The following is a 14,484-nucleotide window of genomic DNA, read 5'->3' as shown; positions in this document are numbered from 1 at the left end:
TTTTTAACTTTCCAGCTAAAGGAAATAAGAGGCTTTGCATTTTTTTTCCTTTTTTATAAGATTTTTATTTTAAATTTAGCAAATTGAAAATGATATACAACAAATTATATGCGTACATCATATATATTCCTCCCATCTTCCAATATGGTTATTTTGACTAAACTTAAGCTCCTCATACTTCTTTATTTTTATCATAAGATTCCTCCACTCCTCGGCTGTGGGGGTTGAAGCAGCTCCCCACTTCCTAGTGATAAGTACTCTGGCTATGTGTAGCAGTCTAGTAATGAGAATCATTTGTCTCCCACTATATTTACCTTCTTCCAGCTCTTTTGTACAGTTAAGAATGGCGAGGATCGGGGATTTAGGTATATTCCTTCCTACGTAATTTTTAATTTCCTCGATGATGTTAGCCCAATATGTTTTCATATGATAACATGTCGATATAACATGGATGAAATCAGCCATTGGGCATTGGGACCTAGGACAGTTGGAACTATTATTGTTATCAAATTTAGATAATAGGGCAGGCGAATAATATAATCTATGTAGAATGTTGATTTGTATAAATTGATGATTTATGCTAACCAATACATTTTTAACATTTCTATAGCAGTTTAACCACCAATCGTACTCAATTGGTCCCAAGTCTCCAACCCATTTTTCTTGGCTCGGAGGGGATATAATTCCAGAGAGTGCACCACTTATAATTTTATATAGTGACAAAACAATCCTTTTACGCCTTTCAATTCCACTGTGACTTTGTAGAATTTTTTTTATTTTATTTCTAGTTTTACTTACTGTGTGCTGTATTTGTAAATATCGATATCGATAAGTTTCTCTTACTGAATAGGGGATTTTAAGTTTCTCAAAGGTGATCAGTGTCCCAATAATAAATACGTCTTTAATGTATTTGATGCCATATTTTATCCACCCCCTTACATCTTGAATACTCTCCAACTCCTTCAAATTTTTATTATACAACACTGGTGTACATTGTAGTGCTCCCTTTACTTCTAATATTTTTTTCCATGCTGCCCAGCTTTCCTTCAAGAGTTTATTTATCGGCCGACCCCTATTAATACCTGCTCTTAATTGCCCTGATTCAAATAACTCATATATATTGCCTATTTGCTCTTAATTTCCCCTCACCAACCTCCTTAAAATGCTAACCTCATACCATTGAATTAAAGGTTTGAGCTGAAACGCTATGAAGTACCCGAAAATGTAGGGGATTCCCATACCACCCTCACTTACTGATCTCCATAAACATTTTTTGCTTTATTCTTACCCTCTTCCTACCCCAAATTAGATAGTTTATTAAGCTGGATTCACACGAGCATGTTCGGTCCGTAAAGGACGGAACGTATTTCGGCCGCAAGTCCCAGACCGAACACACTGCAGGGAGCCGGGCCCCTAGCATCATAGTTATGTACGACGCTAGGAGTCCCTGCCTCGCTGCGGGAGTACTGTCCCGTACTGTAATCATGTTTTCAGTACGGGACAGTAGTTCCACGGAGAGGCAGGGACTCCTAGCATCGTACATAACTATGATGCTAGGAGCCCGGCCTTATAGTTTCTATTAATTAAAAAAAATATATATTGATCCAGTGCGGGCTGGCAACTAAAACATAAAGTATTTGTGGTTGTAGAGTTATTTTGACTAATACCACCCTATCTGCTCTAGATAATGGCATCTTAATCCAAGTAAACATTTTAGACCGTATTTTAGCTAGAAGAGGCATGACATTCAGCGGAATAAAATTCTCAATATCTGCATCAATTTTAATGCCTAAGTACTCAAGATATTCTGTAGGTTGGTTAAAAACCTTGAGTTTACTCAGGGGTAGTTCAAAATGATCTGGGGGCAGTAGCATAGATTTGCTCCAATTGTTGCTTAATCCAGAAAATCTTCCAAACTGTTCTATTGCATGTATAATTCTATATACAGTCTTTTCTGAGTTATTTTAGCATAGTAGTATGTCATCAGCGTAGAGCAGGATTTTGTGTCCCCTTCCTCCGCTGCCGAAGCCCTCTATATCCTCTTTACTTCTCAACCAAATTGCTAGGGCCTCTATGAAAATAGCAAACAGCAGCTGAGAGTGGGGACATCCCTGCTGAGTACCACGGGTTAGACGAAAAGAGGTTGTGAGCTCCCCATTTAGTCTTACTCTTGCACTAGGTCTGACATACATTTTCCTTACCAAAGCTGTTTATTGCTGACCCAGGCCAAACTTCTCCATCTCTTTCCATAAATATGCCAACTCCACTCTGTCAAACGCTTCAGTGGCGTCCAGTGACAGGATGGAGCGGATCCTCCGTTCGCCTAGCTGCATATTTCCGAACAATCTGCCAAGATTATAATTTGCTTTTCTTGCTGGGATAAACCCACTTTGGTCAGGATGTATAATTAATGATATTACCTTGGCCAAACTCATTGCCAATGCTTTAGCATATATCTTTACATCCGTGTTAAGGAGTGAAATTGGTCTGTATGACTCAACTTCAATGGGATCTTTACCCTTTTTTAATATAACCGTAATAATAGCCTCAGACATTGACAATGGGAGACCATTGTGCCAATTTGACCCATTGATGGTTTCAACTAATAAGGGGAGTAGCTCCTTCTCATATTTTCTATATGTCTCAAACGGGAGCCCATCAGATCCTGGAGATGTGTTCCCAGAAAATGATTTAACTGCCTCTCTAAGATCCTCTACTGTTACTGGAGCTCCCAGTATTTTCCTCTGTTCTTCTGTCGGAGTGGGGAATTTTATTCTATCTAGAAAACGGTTAAATTCGGTATCACTAACTCCTACCTCCTCTTTATATAAATCTGAATAGAAATCAAAGAACTCTCCCGTTATTTCTTCTGAGTCCAAAGAAAGACCCTCCCCCCGCCATCTCTTTACACATGAAATAATACTGTCATGTCCATGGGCGCGGGCCGTCAGGCTCACTCACCTCCTGACGGCCGCAGCCATGGGTCTGCGAGCGCTGGCCCCAGTCTCCTCCTCAGGAGACGCCAGTGCTCAATTCCGCTTACCTCGGCCGGGTCCCGTTGGGTGTGCGCGCACGCTCGTGCCCGCTCTTAAAGGGCCAGCGCGCGCACCTGAAGTTAATGTCAAAATTAGCCCATGAGTACTCTGGATATAAGAAGGGCTCAGCCCCTTCCTCCCATGCCTGAGCGTTTTTGTCATAACCAAAGTTTGTCTAAGCACATGGTCTCCTAGTGTTTCCCAGTTCCCAGTGTTCCCGTTCCTGTACCTGTATCCCGTGCTATCCTGTTTAAGTTCCGTGCTGAGCTGAAGTCGTGCTGTGCTGTATACCACACCTGTCCTGCTACACCATGCCTGACGTCTGCCTACTGCCTAGTCCCAGCCGAGCCTGTCATTGCTACTGTCCGAGCTGCCACAGGTACACTATACGAACTATAGACTGTGACCTGCGTTCGGTTGGCCAGCTGCCATACCATCAAGGCGGTACGGCCCAGTGGGTCCATGTACCCAACGTGACAAATACTAGGCGTCATTTGATTGGCAATAATCTGTGTTAATAATCTACCAAGCTTCCCAGATTCTCAGAAATAGTTCTGACCTGAAAAGACCAATTTCTGCTGTGTTTTCTCCAGTAGGAACCGCCTTAATTCCTTCTGTGCTTCAAAAAGTGATTATTTATTATATGTGTTACTCCCAATGGTAAAGTTCCTCTCAGCACAGGTTAGCTTCCTTCTAAATTCAGTTTCCTGTCGTAGAAAGGATTTACGGGTGGTATATATTTCCCCATAAACATTCCCCTAAGTGACGCCTTCAACGCGTCCCAAAGTGGACATGCATAGAATTTAAGTTTGTTTCCCACAAGAAGATTATTTATTTTCCAATATTCCCCTGTTTATCTATAAGTGTCAGCCAATGTGGGTTTATTTTAATACATCCTTTGTTTGCCTGGGACTTTCTTGTCTATTTTGACCAGATCATGGTCAGATATTTCATTCATTTCATAGTCCATTCTTGCTATGTTCTGGACAAACTCTGGACTCGACAAAGCCATGTCTATACGAGATATAGACTTATATGTTGTACTGTAACACAAGAAGGGCTTTCTAGGGCCATATTTGTTTCTCCAGATATCTACGAATCCAGTTTAGCTGCAGAACCCAGCAAGAGGAGACACTCCAACTGAATCTGAATGATTACTTTCTATTCCCTTAATTCTGTCCAGTTGTCCTTCCATAACGGAATTAAACCCCCAATAATCAATACCGGTCCTTTATCAATTGTATATAGAAATAATAATACTTGGCTTAAAACGTCATGTTTATAAGGGGGTGGGATATATACAAATACTAATGTGCATTTTGCACCTTCTAATATACCATGAAGTATAGTAAACCTACCTTCTCTATCAATTTGTGATGCTATAAGTTAAAATTTGATCTGAGTGTGTATATAAACACTAACTCCCCTAGAATAAGTTGTATGAACCGCATGATACTCTTGTCCTGCCCACTTCCTTCTGACCCGATCAAACGTTTCCCCTGTCAGATGGGTTTCTACTAAGCAAAGAGACTTTGCATTTAATATAATCACATTGATACATATTAAAAAGTAGAGCTTTCAATTAATGGTGAAAATTAATTTGACATGAATGAAAATTGAAATAATAACATACTGTATTTATGTACAATAGGCTAGCCATTTCCAGAATAACATATTTTCAGGAATAAATCCTCACCGCATGTCCTTGGAGATAAGGGAAGCTGGCACCATGTAATCTTTTTACAGATTGGCCCTTGAAGGCAATATTAGTAAATAAGGGTATCTGATAAGCAGATTTTTGGCATACATGTAATGATCTAGTGTTATGATGTGTTCTCCCCCACACACATTTGAGAGAATACTATACTAATTAAAGCTGACATAATGAAGGTAGGATGAAGGTGTTTATTGTCATGTACATTCACCCTGCTGTCTGAACAAACAAGTTTATTTGTAGCACAATGCTAGATATTACTGGCTCGATGAATCATTTTGTTGCATGAAGCCTCTGACATAAGATAGCGATGAGGTTTGTGCAAATATATTACGGTAAGATGAAGAATCGAGGCATAGCAATACTAAAGCCATATAAAATGTAGACTATATGCTATATTTATCACTTTGCAGTGAAGTGTATTAATGGAGTGATCACATTCTGTAGCTTATTTGATAAGGTTCTTAACCTTATCTGCGCTAAGATATTTATTAGAACAAATAAACAGAAACACGTTTGTTCCAGTGTCCTATGAGGCAGAGAAAACTCAATGCCAGCTGTTGTGAGATTCCCCAAATCTTTTGAGGATTCACAGAGGGATATTGACTGCAGGCTGTTTGCAATGCTGAATTTTTGTACATAAATGAATGTAGTGTATTATATTGTATTATTGTACTGTACAATCCCTGAAATCCTGAGTGTGTGACCATCAGCATATAGAAATGTCCATATTTAGGACATATCTAGGACAACAATGAAGAAAAGATTTATGATAGATTATAAGAAGTTAGTTTGTCTTTGAAGCTTTGACGAATAGGTGAGTTAATGGTACGTGCAAAGGAAGTTCAGAATGGGACGGGAGAGTTGTGTAGAACAGAGGTTGCATATGGTTTGCTATTTGGAAATCAGTAAACGGAGTAAGGATAATTTTACTTTTCAGGGCATTGTATTTTAGTGTAAGGTTTCTCTTGGTGACGGCCATCTAATGGTAATACAGGAAGAGGAGTAGCATTGGAAGAGGAGAGATGACAGTAAGGCCTAGTTCACATCACGTTTAAGCCCTACATTTAGTATGTACCTCAGAAAACCTCCTGACGTGTCCTTATGGCCCCATTAACCTGATGGAGACCAAAAGAATGTCCCTTTGGCTTGCATACGTCAGTATACCTTTTTAATGGAGGATGGAATAGCATAATAGACTAAGCTATTCCATCCTGAGGGATCCCACAAAAAAATTTATACTACGTGGTATGTTTTTTTAACAGAGCCTATGTGGGTCGGATGCCACTGTATGGAATCTGTCAGAGGTATGCGTTAGACGTATACCTCAGGAAGCTTCCCCAGGGCCAGAGTCTTTGTGAAGGGCATCAGGAATGGACAGTAGCATCAGGGGCTTTTCCAGCCCTGGAGTGCCCGGCCAGAGCACTTCCGATGCCCTGGCCGGGAAATTCCGTGGTCCATATATGGACAGTGACACCAGGGACTTCTCCAGGTGAAAAATCCCTATACGTCAGGACTCCTCAAAGCTTTTCTCTTTTAATGTTTTTATTGAAAATATTTTCCAATAAACATACAGCAATATTAAGAATATTTTGGTGTCAAGGGGCCCATGGAGATTCTGTCACGGGGCAAGCAGAAGGTGGTGTGAACCCACTTTGTACCTCGGACATAACGGGCATCGGGAGAGGGATTAGACGTGAGGCTAAACTGGGGAGCATAGTCTAAGGGCACCCCTATTATTCAACATTTAACCCCAATAGAGGGATCTGGACTTCGCTGCAGGGGAACCCCAGGTTGCTACCCTCAGAGTAGTTTCCCCTGGTAGTGACCAATGTATCAGGTGTAGTGCCTGTAAGCATGGTCTGGCAGGGCAGCCATCAGGACAGTACTAGGGGTACTGCTGTAAGGGGCCCGGACCAAACCTAACTGAAAGGGGGCCCACCAGCAGCTGCTGCTGCCAACTGCCTCCGCTTACTAAAGCTACTCCGCCTGCCCGACTTGCCATTGGTAGAAAAAAACAGGCCCCTGCAATGGGGCTCCTTCTTTTCACCAAAGTAAAGCTGTGGGCCCCCCTTGATTTTCTATGCTGCTGTGCTTCTCTCGTCATGAAGACACCCGCGAGCACCCGTCCGCTCACTCCTCTGCTGTCTACAGAGTACGTCCCCCACTCTCTCTTTTATTAACCTTCTCTCAACGTAAGAGTGTAGCTACGTGAGGAGGAGGAGTCGAGTTATAGCGCGGTGGCGGCGTTCTCCAATCCCCGCTATCTTCTGGAGCCTGGAGGTGGAGGACTGGACCTGGAAGACGTGGGACAATGAGGACTGGACCTGGAAGACGTGGGACAATGAGGACTGGAGTGGGAGCCAGCAGCTCTTCTGACACAGTAGTAAAGTGTCTGAAAGTGAGGTTTAAGTATTAGGCCCTGTTCACACAGAGTATTTTGCAGGCAGAAAAATTCCTTCAGGAATTTTGAGGCAGATTTTGACCTGCCTAGACTTTCTTACCACGTTTTTTGCAGCGTTTTTCGCCTGCGGTGGTTGAGGACCGCGGGCAAAAAAACGCAGTGAAAAGTGCTATTTTTGCCTCAAATTGATTTCAATGGGAGGTCAGAGGCAGAACCGCAGCAAGAAACCGCTTTTTTTTTTCCCCGAGAATGGCTGCCATTGATTTCAGATTTTTGTTGTCTCTGATTCCGATGCAGTTTCCGTGTCAAATTCAACGCTAGAAAACTCACTACAGGAACACACTAGGCGTGCATGCTGCGGATTTTATGCAACAAAATTAATTGTGTAATATCCGCAAAAAAACTTCATTAATTGACTCGCGGTTTGTTTTTTTTAAGCCGCATCATGTCAATTTATACCTCTCCTCTGTTGCGGGTTTTCACCATTGAATTTAATGGGGATTTAAAACACGCAACAAAGTGCTATGTGTTGTCACTTTTACGCTCGGAAATGCTGTGATTCCTCCGCAAGAGTAAAAAAGAGGTATTTTTTTATTTTTAATTAATAAGAAAGTTTATTCTTACAACGGCCGTAGTCTAGGCGACGCGATCCCCTATTCTGAGCGCAGCTCGGCCTCCTCTCCTGACGTTTCATCCCATGTGACTGCTACAGCAAATCAAAGGCTGTAGCAGTCACATGGGCTACTACGTCCTCACAGGAGACCGGGCTACGCTCAAAAGAGAGACGCGTCGCCTAGACTACGGCCGGGGTAAGTCTACATTTTTTTTTCCTCTGCAGGATTTCCGCAGCGGTCATGGCACCCGAAAAACTGCACCACTATTTGGTGTGGTTTTGCTGGCGGAATTCCCTATGGCTACCAGGGCGGATACACTGTGTAGTTTTATGCAGCGTATCCACCTAGTGTGTTCCTACCCTTATGATGTGCTTGTGAAGCTGTTGCCTCTAAATAGGCAGTTGGTTCAGTAGAATTAGTACTCGACCACGATAGTATGGAATGCAGGGAACAGGAACAGGAACACACTAGGAAACCATTGCATAGACAAACTAGGGAAACAACAACGCTCAGGCATCAGAGCAGGGGGCTGGACCCCTCTTATATTCCAGGGCTCCGGCTGAGGGGAGTGGAAGCGAGTGCTGGAGCTCCTGAGGAGGAGGCTGGGGCCAGCGCTTGCTGACTCATGGCTGTGGCTGTCAGGGGGAGATTGGAGCTGACGGCCCGCAGCCACGGACATCACAGTCACTTAACAAAAGGTCAGGGCAGGCAAGGATGGTAAAAGGTACAGGCTGAGGTCAAAACACAGGAATCCAAAAGACAAGATAGTTGAGGATCACTAGGAACACAGGGAACACTATTATGAGCCAAATTATTCTTGAAAAGAGCAAAAGAAGGGGAAGAACTCAAATAACCTGGGAAAGCTGGGTGAAATAATTCGGAACCAGGGCAGAACATTGGAGGAGGGAGGCCACAAGATGCGGACATCAGAGGAGAGAAGCGGTGCCAGGCAGGAGAAGAAGGATGTGAGGAGTGGGCAAGTGAAACAGAGTGGTGTGGAGCGACCATTGGACTTACGTTTGACCCATAGAAACCTACGGGTACATTAATGGAAACGTTTGTCTGGGTTAAAGAAACCTATTGGTATATTACAGGATACATTTGGATACTTTTTTTGGGGGGGCTAAATAAACGTATCCTTCAGATGTAGCCCACACACCTGGTATGAATAGAGCCTCAAAATTGCCCAAAAATAAAGATCACTGTAGCTACCATCCCTGATCACGGTGGTAGCCAAAGAACAATCAGTATTCAATGTTATTAAATTCATGTAATGCAAGCACTACGTCCACATTCCTATATTTTTAGAAACAGGGTTAATTTTTTAAAGTCGTATAAACAACCATATAGTATGAAATCATACAAAAGTGACAACAGGAGGTGCAGTCATATTGGTTTTCACCTTTGAATTAGTTTTTCAGAAACTGATGGTTAATATTTTTTCTTTAAATATCAATGCAACATTTCAGACTTCACTCAAGGGTGTGATAAATGTTAGAGTAAGGCCTGAAATAATGTATCAATCCAAAAATGTCTACATTATTTAGGTTGCTGCTTTTTTCATGTGAGGCCATTACTTGTGGGATTGATCTAGCCTTGACAAAGTTATGCATGTCCAACAAATGGCCTGTTGGGAGACTTTTTCTAAAACTGTTTAGTATAAAACAAGCACTAAGTATTTTTAGTTCAGAATACGTACAGTATTTCAATAAAGAACCAACACATTACTCACTAATAGGGGTGAGTTAAGCTCTTTTGGTGCCCAAGGCAGGTGATTCAGAATGCTCCCACCCCCCAACCTTGGTTCCTGAGGTTCCCCTTCCCCTCCACACATGTGCAGTTCTCAATGCAGGTTTGGTTGCTCACCCTACTGTGTATTTGTAGGTCAGCTGGCCTCAACAAGGAAGTGATGATGGGTTAAAGTAGGTTGCCAAGAACGGTCAGAAGCTCAGACAAGGACTTCAATTGATTGCACAAAGAAATGATTCAACCCCCCCCCCCCCCCGCCCTTCCAAACAACGAGTACATTATTAAAAAAAAATAGGTGTAATTTCTTAACATGTTTAGTCAAAGGGCCTAAATTGTACTACTTAAAGGAAACACAATAAAATCTTGGCATAATGGGACAGATTTACTATTGTTCTTGCGCCTATGTTGTGCGGTCTTTGGGCGCAAAGCAATTTAGACAAATTTATTATTGATTTGCACCAAAAAGAACAGAGTTTGCAACTCACTAGACACTTAGGTCTAGAATAGGGTGTGACTGTGATGAAAGGGGCATGGCTAAAATATGCCGCTGTGCTGAACAATTGCTCCAACATTTTGCCACAAAAACTGGCGTATACTAAGCCAACCAAGAGGTGGTATAAGGAAGAAAAAAGTGTCTAATATTTTCGGCAAAATGCGCCAAATTTATCATAAAGCGTGCGTCACTTTGGCACATCTCCTGACTGCCTGGTCTAAGTTTTCACAGTCTAAATATTAAACAACAAAAATAAATCTGCCACAATGTTTTCTAAAGGTTTAGAGCAAATTTAGCACTCATTTAAATGAGTTTTATGTATAAATGTTCCTTTAAATGGCCACTTTATTATTCAGAACAAGTTAAACTGTGGCATGTTCACTTCTGTAATGTTTTCATGATTGCAGCTCTCCTCTTACCTCCCACTGCTGCCTCTTCTTATAATTGACAGTTGCGCCCTCTCAACACTCAAATAGGGTATTATTACTGACATGACAGTACACCAAACGTGCTAGTAATGTATGCATTATCCAATTATAAACTTCTTTATTACACATAGAGGATACTTACTCACAACTTCCTGATCATTTTCCAAGTAAGTGACAGCACAAAATGCATGGCAAACGAGTCAGAATTAAAAACAGTCGACACGATCTATTGTCTACTTTTCTTTCCGTTAAACAGTAGACACGATCAAAGCGAAGAAACCTCTCCTATGTCTTTCCTTTACAATCAAGTCTAAATCTACTGACCACTGGCCACCTGTCTAGAACTTGGTGATGTTACTATAGTTACTATATCACCACTGTTTGTCTTATGAGGCAGCACCTTGAGCATTGCTATATTATTAACAGCTAAGTGATTATTTGTATGATAAATATGTTAATAAAAGGGAACATGTATTAAGTTTTATTAAGATTACAAACTGCCAGTATGTACTGTTAGGCTGGGTTCACACGACCTATTTTCAGACGTAATAGAGGCGTTTTACGCCTCAAATTACGTCTGAAAAAACGGCTCCAATACATCGGCAAACATCTGCCCATTACTTTCATCGGGCTTTACGATGTACTGTGCCGACGACCTGTCATTTTACGCGTCGCTGTCAGAAGACGGCGCGTAAAATTACAGCCTCGTCAAAAGAAGTGCAGGACACTTCTTGGGACGTAATTGGAGCCGTTTTTCATTAACTCCAATGAAGAACAGCTCCAAATTACATCCGTAAAAGACGCCCCGCAAAACGCGAGTACATGCAATTACGTCTGACATTCAGGAGCTGTTTTCTCCTGAAAACAGCTCCGTAATTTCAGACGTAATTGCAGTTATCGTGTGCACATACCCTTACCAATAAAGTGGCAGTTTGATATCCTTTCGTATAAAGATGTTGATTGGTAAATGCCTGGGTGAAAAATATTGGTGAAACTTAATCTATGCTTTGTTTAAGGAAAAATCTAGTAATTACATAATTTAATGAAGTTACTTTTTTTTTTAACAATGGCTGTAAACGACATGAATTAAAAAAGAAAGCAGTACTCACCTATCCTTCCCCCCGGCAATCCAGCACTGAAGTTCCAGCGGCACTTCTGGTCATTGTTTACATGCAGACAGCGTGTGACCGCTGCAGTCAATCAGAGGACTGCGCTTAAACAAGGTCCTTTGCTTAAACAAGGCCTTCCTGATATGCAACCCAGCACTCAACGTTATAAGCATACCTCCCAACCATCCCAGATTCAGCGGGACAGTCCCGGATATCAGGCGGTGTCCTGCTGTCCCAGGCAGCCAGTGGTATGTCCCAGACACCCAGTGTCAACTGTATCTGTGTCCTCAGGACGCAGATACAGTTGAACCCAATGCTGAAGCAGGGAACCATCAGTTCTCTGGTCCAGCAGTGGCTCCTCCATAGTGGAATCCCCTGCCATAGCGTTGCCAACGCTCTGGCTGGGGATTTCATCCCTAGAGGGAGTCCCAATGGCTACAGGAGGGGTAGCGCTATCTACAGGAGGGTGTCACTATCTTTGTGGCACTATGTGGGCACTGGCACTAGGGGCAGTTAAGGGGGCATTATACTGTATGGGGCAGCAATGGGGCATTATACGGTATGGGGACAGCTAGAGGGGCATTATATTGTATGGGGCAGCTGTGGGGCCATTATAGTGTATGGTAGTATCTATGGGGGCATTATACTGTATGGGGGAATCTATGGGGGCATTATACTGTATGGGGGAATCTATGGGTATGTGCACACGGTAGCAGGCTTTTACATCTGAAAAGACAGACTGTTTTAAGGAGAAAACAGCTGCCTCGTTTCAGACGTAAATGCTCCTCCTCACATTTTGCGAGGCTTCTCTGACAGCCGTAAATTTTGAGCTGTGCTTCATTGACTTCAATGAAGAACGGCTCAAATTACGTCTGAAAGAAGTGTCCTGCACTTCTTTTGACGAGGCTGTATTTTTACGCGTCGTCGTTTGACAGCTGTCAAACGACTATGCGTAAATGACAGGTTGTCTGCACAGTACGTCGGCAAACCCATTCAGATGAATGGGCAGATGTTTGCCGACGTATTGTAGCCCTATTTTCAGACGTAAAACGAGGCATAATACGCCTCGTTTACGTCTGAAAATAGGTCGTGTGAACCCAGCCTATAGGGGCATTATACTCTATGGGGCAGCTGTGAGGACATTGTACTGTATGGGGGCAGCTATGGGGCAATATACTGTATAAGTGCAGCTATGGGGGAATTATACTGTATGGGGGCAGCTATGGGGGCATTATACCGTATGGTGGCAGCTATGAGGACATTATACTGTGTGGGGGAATTATACTGAATGGGGGCAGCTATGGGGGCATTATACCGTATGGTGGCAGCTATGAGGACATTATACTGTGTGGGAGACACTATGGAATCATGATACTGCGTGGGTGAATTGGGTGTGTATGGGCGAGGATGGGGCAGGATTAGAGGTGTGACTTATAAGGAAAATAATTTGGCACAGCGGCCGCACCTGTTGTCCCTCTTTGCGATATTGAAAGTTGGGAGGTATGCATCAGTGCTGAGTCACAGTAGCGTGTATGAGTCGCAGCATGCTGATGGAGCCTGAGGGGTACTGGAGGAAAAAAGGGAAACAGTGTGGTTCTTTATTTTATTTTTATTATTTAATTCTGATGATGTGGGAGAGGGTAGTTTGATCGGGATGGGGGGGGGGGGGTACGAGGCTCCACTCTGGCCTCTACCTTTCTGTGCTCCACAGAGTGAAAATTAGATTTCCGATATAATTTACGCCCCCTTTCCACAAAAGTGGTGAAAGCGCGTAAAAAGGCTCTTTTGATATTTTTTTACGTGAATAAATGCGTGACATGACAATAAAGGTTGATAAAGTCCCCCCCATAGTATTCTAAAAGCAATTCCTATTAAATAGGTGCTTGAATTGTGATACATATAAGTTTTATGTTTGTAAATACGTAGGATATTATAGAGACTAAACCTCTTGTAGCAATTTCACAAACAGTGCATCATTTGGATAAGGCTATGTCCACATAATAAGGATTTGCACTAGGCAAATCCACTGCAAATTTTGAGGATAATCCGCAGCAGAAAACTCAGGTTTCTGCTGCAGATTGGCATTCGGATCTGAAGTGCAATGGAGTTAAATATATTATGTAGTGGATAATAAGGGTGTATTCACACAATGTAGTTTTTACACCTAAAAACACATGCGTTTTTATAGTGATTTGTGAAATCACAGCAAATCGCGATAAAAACGCATGCACGGTACAAATACACCATAAAATCAGTGGTCATTATTCCCCAAGGTTTTTTTCTGGATCATGTGAATGGGGCATAAAATACCTCACAGACATGCATTGCCAGTTTAATTGTTGTAGATTCTGTCCTGATTTAGGCAAGGAATCTGCGCCTATATCCTGACAGAATCCACAACATGTGAACATGGCCTAAATATACAACTCTACTTACATGTTAGCTGGAACATGACAAATAGAGATTCCTCCAGGGCCTGCCCATAATAATATGTTTATTATAATTGATTTTTGTTTTAAGCTCTGGGTGTACCTATTACATAAGCCGTTTTACCCCTTCACCATCTTGAAAGCCACCATCTTGAAACAACTTGCCCAGTAGACATGTGAAAAGGGTACCATGTTTTTTTGACCCATATATTTTCGCCAAATCACAGTAAAGTACACCACAACTCACTTGTTTGTGACAGAAATCACCAACATGTATTGTTTTCTAGAACATAAAACAAGTCTGTATCTCGTTGTGTAATATATTAAGTCAAAAAAACTATTTCGCTTGAGTGTTTTGAGCTGAGGAAGATTCATGAAAACTGTCTAACAGTAAAAATGTCTTTGTAGCCTCTAGCAACCAAGCACAGCGCATCTTTTATTTTACAAGAGCACTATAAGAAATGAAAGCTGCGCTGTGATTGGTTGCTATGGGCTGCAAAGACAATTTT

At 42.1% G+C, this 14,484-nt stretch overlaps 1 protein-coding gene across 2 annotated transcripts in view; it reads left to right on the top strand.

Annotated features, from left to right (window-relative positions):
• The window catches only part of TRPM3 (transient receptor potential cation channel subfamily M member 3), a 480,072-nt gene that overhangs the window by 69,131 nt on the left and 396,457 nt on the right, over positions 1 to 14,484 (top strand). The gene's annotated exons all lie outside the window — the stretch shown is intronic.

Source organism: Rhinoderma darwinii, chromosome 1 (assembly GCF_050947455.1).
Source record: "Rhinoderma darwinii isolate aRhiDar2 chromosome 1, aRhiDar2.hap1, whole genome shotgun sequence".
In the NCBI taxonomy this organism is placed as follows: Eukaryota; Metazoa; Chordata; class Amphibia; order Anura; family Rhinodermatidae; genus Rhinoderma; species Rhinoderma darwinii.
Note: the sequence above shows the minus strand (reverse complement) of the source record. Positions and strands in the feature narration are given on the sequence as shown.